Source organism: Macadamia integrifolia, chromosome 11 (genome assembly GCF_013358625.1).
Source record: "Macadamia integrifolia cultivar HAES 741 chromosome 11, SCU_Mint_v3, whole genome shotgun sequence".
In the NCBI taxonomy this organism is placed as follows: domain Eukaryota; kingdom Viridiplantae; phylum Streptophyta; class Magnoliopsida; order Proteales; family Proteaceae; genus Macadamia; species Macadamia integrifolia.
In genome coordinates, this window is record NC_056567.1 from 1,250,596 (window position 1) to 1,259,474 (window position 8,879).

General features: G+C 38.1%; 1 pseudogene; it reads right to left on the minus strand.

Moving 5' to 3' along the window:
* Positions 1-3,531: 3,531 nt before the first annotated feature.
* LOC122093873 lies at positions 3,532-8,613 on the minus strand (annotated as a pseudogene).
* Between the last annotated feature and the right edge of the window lie 266 nt (positions 8,614-8,879).

Consider the following 8,879-nt stretch of genomic DNA (forward strand, 5'->3'; position numbering starts at 1 on the left):
AGGCTTTCCCGAATTTCAATAAAGCCCTTGAGGAAGCCAAGGATAAGCTAGCGCAGGTGCAACAGACTATTGAAATTAATGGCATGGATGATTATTTGTTTGGGTTAGAAGCGGATGCGAAGACCTCTCTAATAAAAGCAATGGAAAACCATGAAAAACTTTGGGCTGAAAAAGCCAAAGTTAGATGGATGAAGCAAGGGGATCGCAATTCTAGGTTATTTCATTTTTCTGTTAAAATGAGAAGACTCAGAAACTCTATAAGAAGCCTCAAAACTCCTGATGGGACTTTGGTGGAAGGTAACGACCAGATTGGGAATTATACAGTTCAGTCATATGAGCAATTTTACAAAGTTGTGCCTTTAGTGGAGCATGTGGAGCTTCTTGAATCTATACCGATGGTTCTTCATCAAGGTGATCACTATATGCTTGATGTCTTACCAGGGAATGAAGAAATCAAGAGAGCTGTTTGGGACCTGGACCCAGATAGCTCTCCTGGTCCGGATGGTTTTTCTGGAGCTTTCTTTAGAAGATGCTGGAATATTGTCGAGTTAGAGGTGTGCAATGCAGTTAAGTATTTCTTTAGTACTAGTCAATTGCCCAATGGTGTGAACAACAATTTTGTGGTTCTTATTCCTAAGGAGGAGGGAGCATCTTCTATCGATAAATTCCGGCCACTGTGTATGGGGAATTTTTATTGTAAAATTCTTTCCAAGATAATGGCAATGAGGCTTGCTAATTTGCTCCCTAGGCTGATTTCTGAAGAGCAGGGGGCATTTCAAAAAGGAAAGTTAATCCATGACAATATCAGTGTGGCTTCAGAACTGGCCAATATGATGTTTGCTTCTATGAGAGGGGGAGGTCTGGGATTAAAAATTGACATCAAGAAAGCATATGATACTCTTTCATGGTCCTTTATGTTTCAGGTGCTGCGGCGCTTTGGATTCACAGAGAAGTGGATAACATGGCTGAACCAAATCTTGATATCCTCTAAGATATCGATTTTGATTAATGGAGGTCCACAGGGATATTTTGGTGTGGAGAGAGGGCTGAGGCAAGGGGACCCAATATCTCCCATGCTTTTTATTATTGCGGAGGAAGTGCTATCGCGAGGTTTAAAGCATCTGATTGAGATTAATCAACTGAAGCCAATTCATGGGCCTCGCGGTGTCAAAACTCCTGCCCATATTCTATTTGCAGATGACATATTCATCTTCTCCAATGCTTCTATGAGGTATGTGAGGACTCTTAAAGAATTTCTTCTAAAGTACCAAGAGTTTTCTGGGCAGGACATCAGCTTAGAAAAAAGTAAACTTTTTTTGGGAAAAATATCACCTTCCAGGAAGCATCGAATATCTGAAACTTTAGGTATTCCCATGTGTACCTTCCCTACAAGGTATCTAGGTGTGGAAATCTTCAAGGGAAGGATTAAAAAAGATACTGTGTTGCCGATTATGGACAAGGTTAAGGGGAGACTGGCGGGTTGGAAAGGGAAACTGTTGTCAATGGCAGGTAGGGTGGAATTGGTTAAATCGGTGCTTGCGGGGATGCCGACTCATAGTTTCTCTGTTTATTGGTGGCCTGCATCTCTCGTGGCAATGATGGAGAAATGGATGCGAAATTTTATTTGGACAGGTGATGTAGATACGGTTAAGGCTGTCACAGTTAAGTGGGACTCTATGTGTAAGCCCAAGGATGAGGGAGGGCTGGGCCTTAGGAGACTGCGAGATTCCAATAAAGCAATGCTGTGCAAATTGATTTGGAGGATCAAAACGGAGAAGACAGCAGCGTTAACCTTTCTCAGAGCTCGATTCCTAAAGAAGGATGGAAGATCCTTCAAAAATTGCAACACCTCCACTATTTTTGCAGGTCTCAGGAAAATGTGGTCCTTTGTGGATGACAAGGAGCGCTGGATCATAGGGAACGGTCAGCTTGCAAATTTCTAGAAGGATAAATGGTGGGGTCCAAAATCCATTATGGAACTTCTTTCGCTGGATAGTGACCATACTCTCTCTACGTCAGCAAAGGTGGGGGAGTTTATCATAAATGGAGAATGGCGTCTACCTGAGGTAGTTTCTCCTATGCTTAATGAAATTTTTGGACAGATTAAAAAGATTGACATTCCGAGTTTACAGATGGAGGATTTCAGGGTGTGGTCGCTAGTTCCTTCAGGGTATTTCTCCTCAAGGTCGGCTTGGGAGGCTGTTAGAGTGAAATCCTTGAAGGCGAACTGGTCTTCTTTGATTTGGCAGAAGAATGTTCCTCCAAGACACTCCATTTTTGGATGGAGAGTGGTGCATGGTAGAATCCCAACGGACGATCTGGTTTGCCAAAAAGGTGTTTATCTCCCATCCAGATGCAACCTGTGTGGAAAGGCTGAAGAAAGTATGGTTCATATTTTTTTACACTGTTCATTCTCCATATCAATATGGAAGAATTTTTTAGATTTTTTCGGAGTGGCGTGGGTAAATCATCCAAGCATTCAATCATTGTTCCAGTGGTGGAAGAGGAAATCTCAAGTGATTCAGCTAAAGAAGCCATGGAAGTTGGGCTTGATCATCACTATCAACCATATTTGGTGGGAAAGAAATAAAAGAAGGCAGGAAAATAAAGAAAGGGCAGGGCGGTATGTCTTTCAAAGTATAAGGCAAGAGGTTCAGCTTTGCTGTGATGGATCAAGTGAAGAAGTTCGTTCGATTTCAGACTTGATGACCTGCAGGAAGATAGGTTGAAGTATTAGAAATCCAACTTCCCCTTCACCTCTTGAGGTTCACTGGTGTAAGCCTTCCAGGGCGTGGATGAAGATCAATGTGGATGGAAGTTCGCTTGGTAACCCAGGTAATGCAGGTGCTGGTGGTGTCTTACGGGATGATAAAGGCAAGGTTATCGACTCTTTTAGTATTTTTCTGGGAGTCAAACAAATATATGAAGCTGAATTTGAGGCAGTCTTGGAGGGTATTCTGCTAGCTAGACACTATCATGCTAGGGGTGTTTGGATTGAGTCAGACTCAGCGTCCGTGGTCTCAGCAGTTCAGCGAAGGGAGATTCCATGGTTTGCCCTGCAGAAATGGAGATCTGTTATTTCCTTTTTGGAGTTGGTGCAATGGAAGATCACTCACTGTTTTCGTGAAGCTAATGTAGTCGCTGATTTTCTGGCTAGGAAAGCATCTAAATCTTGTACTTCAGAATTCTCAGTGGAGTTCCCGAGACATGTAGTTGATGAGTTAGCTTCTGATGCGTTGGACAGGCACCGTTTTCGATTTGGCTAAGCCCTTTGCTTGTTCCCTCTGCTGATGGCCATGCCGAAGGTGGAGGTTGCAAGTGGGTTTAGTGGGATCGGCCTGCCCTTTTGTATTTCTCTTTGTTTTGCTTTGTTCTCTTTAATAAAATGACCTTTTAGAAAAAAAAAAAAAACAATTAAAACATTTTTACCAAAAACAAAAAACAACTAAAACAGTAATTAAAGCATATAGGCCATTGACCCCATAAACTAAAAAACTCTTAGAATACAATTACGTTGAAAGAGAAAAGTATTCATTCTTCAGCGGCTGTTACTGTAAAATCAACTTGAAGAGGAAGTAAAGTTGCTTCATTCCCTATTAGGATAGTGTGTACACCAGAAGGCAACAGTTTCTCCACCAAAAACAAACTTTTCTACACATTGAACTTGAATTTCAATGTCTTGCTCTTTCCTACCAATACAAAGACCCTCTTGAACCCAATCACCTGCTTTGAATGAGTCCTTATAATGCCGACCAGAGGAACTGAGTACACAATAAGGACATCATCTCCATCCATGATTCCAACATTTTGGACTTCAATCTCGAACTGAAACTCAATTTTGGAACAATTCAAATCATCAACGAGCACAGATTCACATGAGGATCTACCGGCATCATCCAAATAGTTGAGGCGACGGCAATGCTGGTTCCTGTTCAATTTAACATCCATCGACCTATGAGCTGAGGCAATCTTGTAGTTGAATTGGGTGTAACTCAGACCATAACCAAAAGGGTATACAGTAAAGCCATTGAAGAACTTGTAAGTCCTTCCTGGATAACCCAACTCATTAACTGGTCTCAAAGCCATAGATGTCATGGGCAGCATGTCTACATAGTCATTTGTATACCATGTAATTGGTAACTTTCCTCCTGATGAACAAAGATAGGAATATTATACAAACAGTAAATTTTTAAAAAGTACAAAATATATATATATATATATATAATGAGGTGGTTAGTTTATATATAATCAAGGGTCTAGGTGTCACCATGCCTTGTGAAGTATAAGGTTTTACAATTTGCCACATGGTAGTACATGGCTTAGTCCACGTGATAGATGACGTCACGTACATCTCATTAACCAAATTTTAGTCTAAAGTAAGCAAGGAAAGTTACTCAAACTCTACTCAATTTTAGTAAAACAACGAAAATACCATCAAATGGAAATGAATATATAATACAAATAGTTTTCTTTTTTTAGTTACTTCCTCTACTCATTTTAAGCTGAAATTGTACCGATGAGAGATGCTTGTCTGGTCCTCTATCGGGTTGACTAACCAATATATTGCCATATGGCAAATAGTGAAGCTTTATACTTTACTATGCATAGTGACGAGAAAGAAAAACCTATAATGAATGACCCAAACTATACAAAATTAATCAATATATTAAATTTCAGGTTACACTTACCAGGATTTTGTTCTTCAAAAACAACATCAGCGACGGCACGACCTCCTTCCTCTCCGGGATTGCCAGCCCAAAGGATGGCCAGAATTTTAGGATCTCCCTTAGCAAAAGAAATGTCAACAACACCAGCAGACATTATCACAAGAATGGCTGCACCTTTAGCAACATCTCTTAACTTGTTTGATCAATTGCTCTTGATAACCAGGGAGGTTTAGGTCAAGTCTATCCAAACCCTCTCTCTCAATTGATGTATCTAACCCAACAATAATAATAGTAGCATCTGCATTCTTTGAAGCTTCCATGGCAAGGAATATCAAACTATCATTTTTGCATTGTACACCATCACATCCCTGTGCATATATCACACTTGCAAATGCAGAGAGCCCATCCAAAGGACTAGTAATGTTGCATGGAACACCAAAATATGTTCCGATCATGGCGGTTATAGCATTTGCATGTGGACCAACTATGGCGATGTTCTTGAATTTCTTAGGGTTCAAGGGCAATGTATCATTGTCATTCTTGAGCAAAACAGTGCCTTCCCTTGCAACCTCAGCTGATAACTCAATATGCTCATCTGAACAGATATTCTCTGCCCCAAGAGATGACAAAGAAGAAGTAGTGTCATCAAAGAATCCAAGCCTCATAAGCACAACATAAAGATTGTTTAAAGCTTTGTCTATGTCTGCATCTTTGGCTTTGCCACTTAATGTTGCAGGCTCAGTGAAATTGGTGTAAGAGTCTCCACATTCCAAATCCAATCCTGGAAAAAAAAAAAAGTCAAGTAGAAAGTAATAGACTGTAAGGATTAAATATGATACAAAGATGGGCAATTTAAGATTATATACCTGCTCTCATTGCTTGTGCAACAGCATCTTCTTAGCCAAAACCCAACCATTTGTGTTTGTTAACCATTGTTGAAATGGAATCACAATCAGAGACAATAAACCTATATAAGGAACCATCAATTAATACTATATATAGTATACATAAGAAAAGAGTATCATTTGATTATACGAAGGGAGAAAAAGAAAAAAAATTAGAAAGAAAAAATTTTGTTACCCATGAAGGCCCCACTCTCCTCTTATTGTCTCTTTCAGAAGCTTTGAATCAGCACATGTAGGGATGCCATTAACACGGTTATAAGAACACATAATACTACTAACATCCCCATCTTGAACACACATCTCAAAGGGACGAGAGAATGTCTCCACTACATCTTGTTGGGAAACCTGCAACACATAAATAGATTATAAGAAATATAAAATATCATCAATGGCTTTAAATAAAGGGTCTTTCTAGGCGTCACTTTGTTTAATGAAGTATAACATTTCAAATGAAGTATAACATTTCATTATTTGCCACTTGATAGTATATGAGTTGATCCATGTGATAGAGGACTCTACATAAATATATAAAGAATTCAATTTACTGAACCTTACCAAAGCATCATAAGATTCATGAAAAACTCCATTCCAATTATCGACATCATAAGCAATGTAGTGTTTACGACATGCAGCAACCTTGAGAGGCCTAGAGTTCAAGTCCTTTGTCGTCTCCTCCCCTTCTATATCTTGTAAACCTCTAACATAGTTTGAGGCATAAGTACCAACCACAAAAGAATCTTCACCTGGTGTCTCTGTGATTCTTCCCCATCTAGGATCCCTTACTACATTAATTGTTGGACTCCAATATGTTAATCCAGCATGCCCTAAATTATGCATTGCTCTTGCTTCTGTTGAAACAGCCTGCAATAACATCATATAATAGACATAAACACACTTGCAAAAATACCACATCAACTATATATTCATAGAGCATTAGGTGCACTTCATGGTTTTGTTCAAAAGAATGCCTCCTGGACCACAATAATCCAACCCGGTCTAGACTGGCCCAGATAGGATTTTTGGGTTTGGCATTTCCTACACTATATTTCAATCATCTAGGAACCATCATAATCTGGTTTTTAGTATCCCTGCAAGGTACTGGTTTTATTCATTATATGTAGAAGAAATATATATTATATACTATATATTATAATAAAAATTAGAGGCCTTTGGACAGTTTTTCTCTTTTTAATAAATTGATATGATATATTCATCCAAAAATTAAATAATAAAGGGTTAAATTATAATATATCACCTAACCCTACAAACCGATTCTATATTGGGTTTAGTTGGGAAAATGAGTTATTTTTGTTGTTATGGTAGTTTTTGTATGAAACCAATCGAAAATGCTCAAATTGAACCAAACCGATTCCATATTGGGTTGATTTTAATTTGGAATATTATGGAACCGGCTGATAATTGTACCGAACATAGAAAATGAATCAAAATTGAACCAATGTAAAGCTGATAAGAAATTGATACTAATTTAAAAATCATTAAAAAAAATCAAGTTTTTTTCCCATAATTATGTATATATGCACAGAAAACGAAAATAATGTTGATAACAACCTAATAAGAGAAAATCAATATATATGTATATAAATCAAATTCAAATCGGACAAAAATCGAAATTGAATCTTTCCTTGTGTTTTGTTTTTGATTCACCTATACTCACATCAAAATAGATTCATCACTACTGAAATCAGATCGAACCGACGGATCAATAGCCCTACTGTGAACCCTGCGCGCTGTGTCTATTGTATCACAATTCACAATTCCCTCTCTCTCTCTCTCTCTCTCTCTCTCTCTCTCTCTCTCTCTCTCTCTCTCTCTCTCTCATAGAGAACCTACATGTAAACTATATATATAATATTTTGATTTTATGTTCTCTCACATATACTTAGTTACCCAAATGCTTGAAAATACTATAAAAATAAAATAAAATAAAATAGTTAAGTGTATATCCTGGCCAACAGTCTTCCAGAGAGACTGATTGAAAGAAGCTGCCATTAAAATAACAGTTGGGAAATTAGTTGCAGCAGGAACCTCTTTATCAAAATGAACTCCAGGACCTAGATTAGAAACACCATGGAGAGCTTCTGACCACCATTCATAAGAGGGTAACAAAACCCTCTTAACTCCATAAGCATGATTTCCAAGTTGCTTCACTTTCTCTCCTAATGTTATTCTATCAATCAAATCCTTAGCCCTCACATTATAAGGAAGGGACTTGTTACAGAATTCAAACTCTGAAATATTCAACCCTTGTACCTCAAATCTAGAAGGATCACAAACATAAGTACTAGAAGATGGAGAACTATTTTGAAGTGAAAAAGAGGAAGGGAGAGTTCTTGCAGAACCCAAAAGAGAAAAAGAGAAAGCCAAGCAAAACAAAACAAAAACAAAATTCCCCATGATCTCAATGTGTGTGACCCTTGAATTGGTTGCAGAATGAAGAAAAATGGTATGGGTGGCTATCTATATATAGTCTCTAGGGGTACGAGATGTATTAATTAGTAGATTAAAGTTCCAACCAAGATCAATCTCTTATCTGTTTTATTCATTATCCACAAACAAAGGTAGATTTTTAATGCAGCTATCGTGGAAGGGGAGAGAGAGAGAGACAGAAAGAGAGAACACGTTTTCTTTTCTGCTATTACTAATAGTAAATGAGTTAATATTTACTCATGTTAGGATTCTATACGTACATTATAGATGGAATAGGCCCAGATTCCGTAGCCAAATCTGTTTAAGTTTATTATCTACAAGAAAACTATATCTTTAAAGTAAATAGAGTTCTTAATTTACTGATAGTTAATTTCTACATTTTATTATTAATGTTTGGACTCTACCTTAAAAGGAAGAGTATTGTTTTGGAACATGGAACAGGTTACTCCTAAGGCCATAAGCCCTAACCCACACGGCAAAAACAACTACCCACTATAGTTTTGACCCCTTTGATTAGAGTTTGGATCCGCTGCTTGTATACGTTCATCTCGAGGTACATGTGAGGATTCAACATATGCCCCACTTTTTGCCATTACAAAGGTGAAGAGGGGTTTATATGAGAGCAAAAGGGAAAGGTATTAAATACTCACATGTATGTCTAGGTGAACGTACGTGCGACAAATCTAAGCCACAAAAGAGAATGAGAACTGAGATCCATGCATGTATGCTTCAAGTTTCAACACTTGTCTCAATTACGAGAATAAATCCTCTGATTGTGCATCCAGATGACACACATGTGAAGATCCAACACCTATCCCTTTTGTTTTCGTATGTTCCCATCTTCACCCTTTTAATGCCA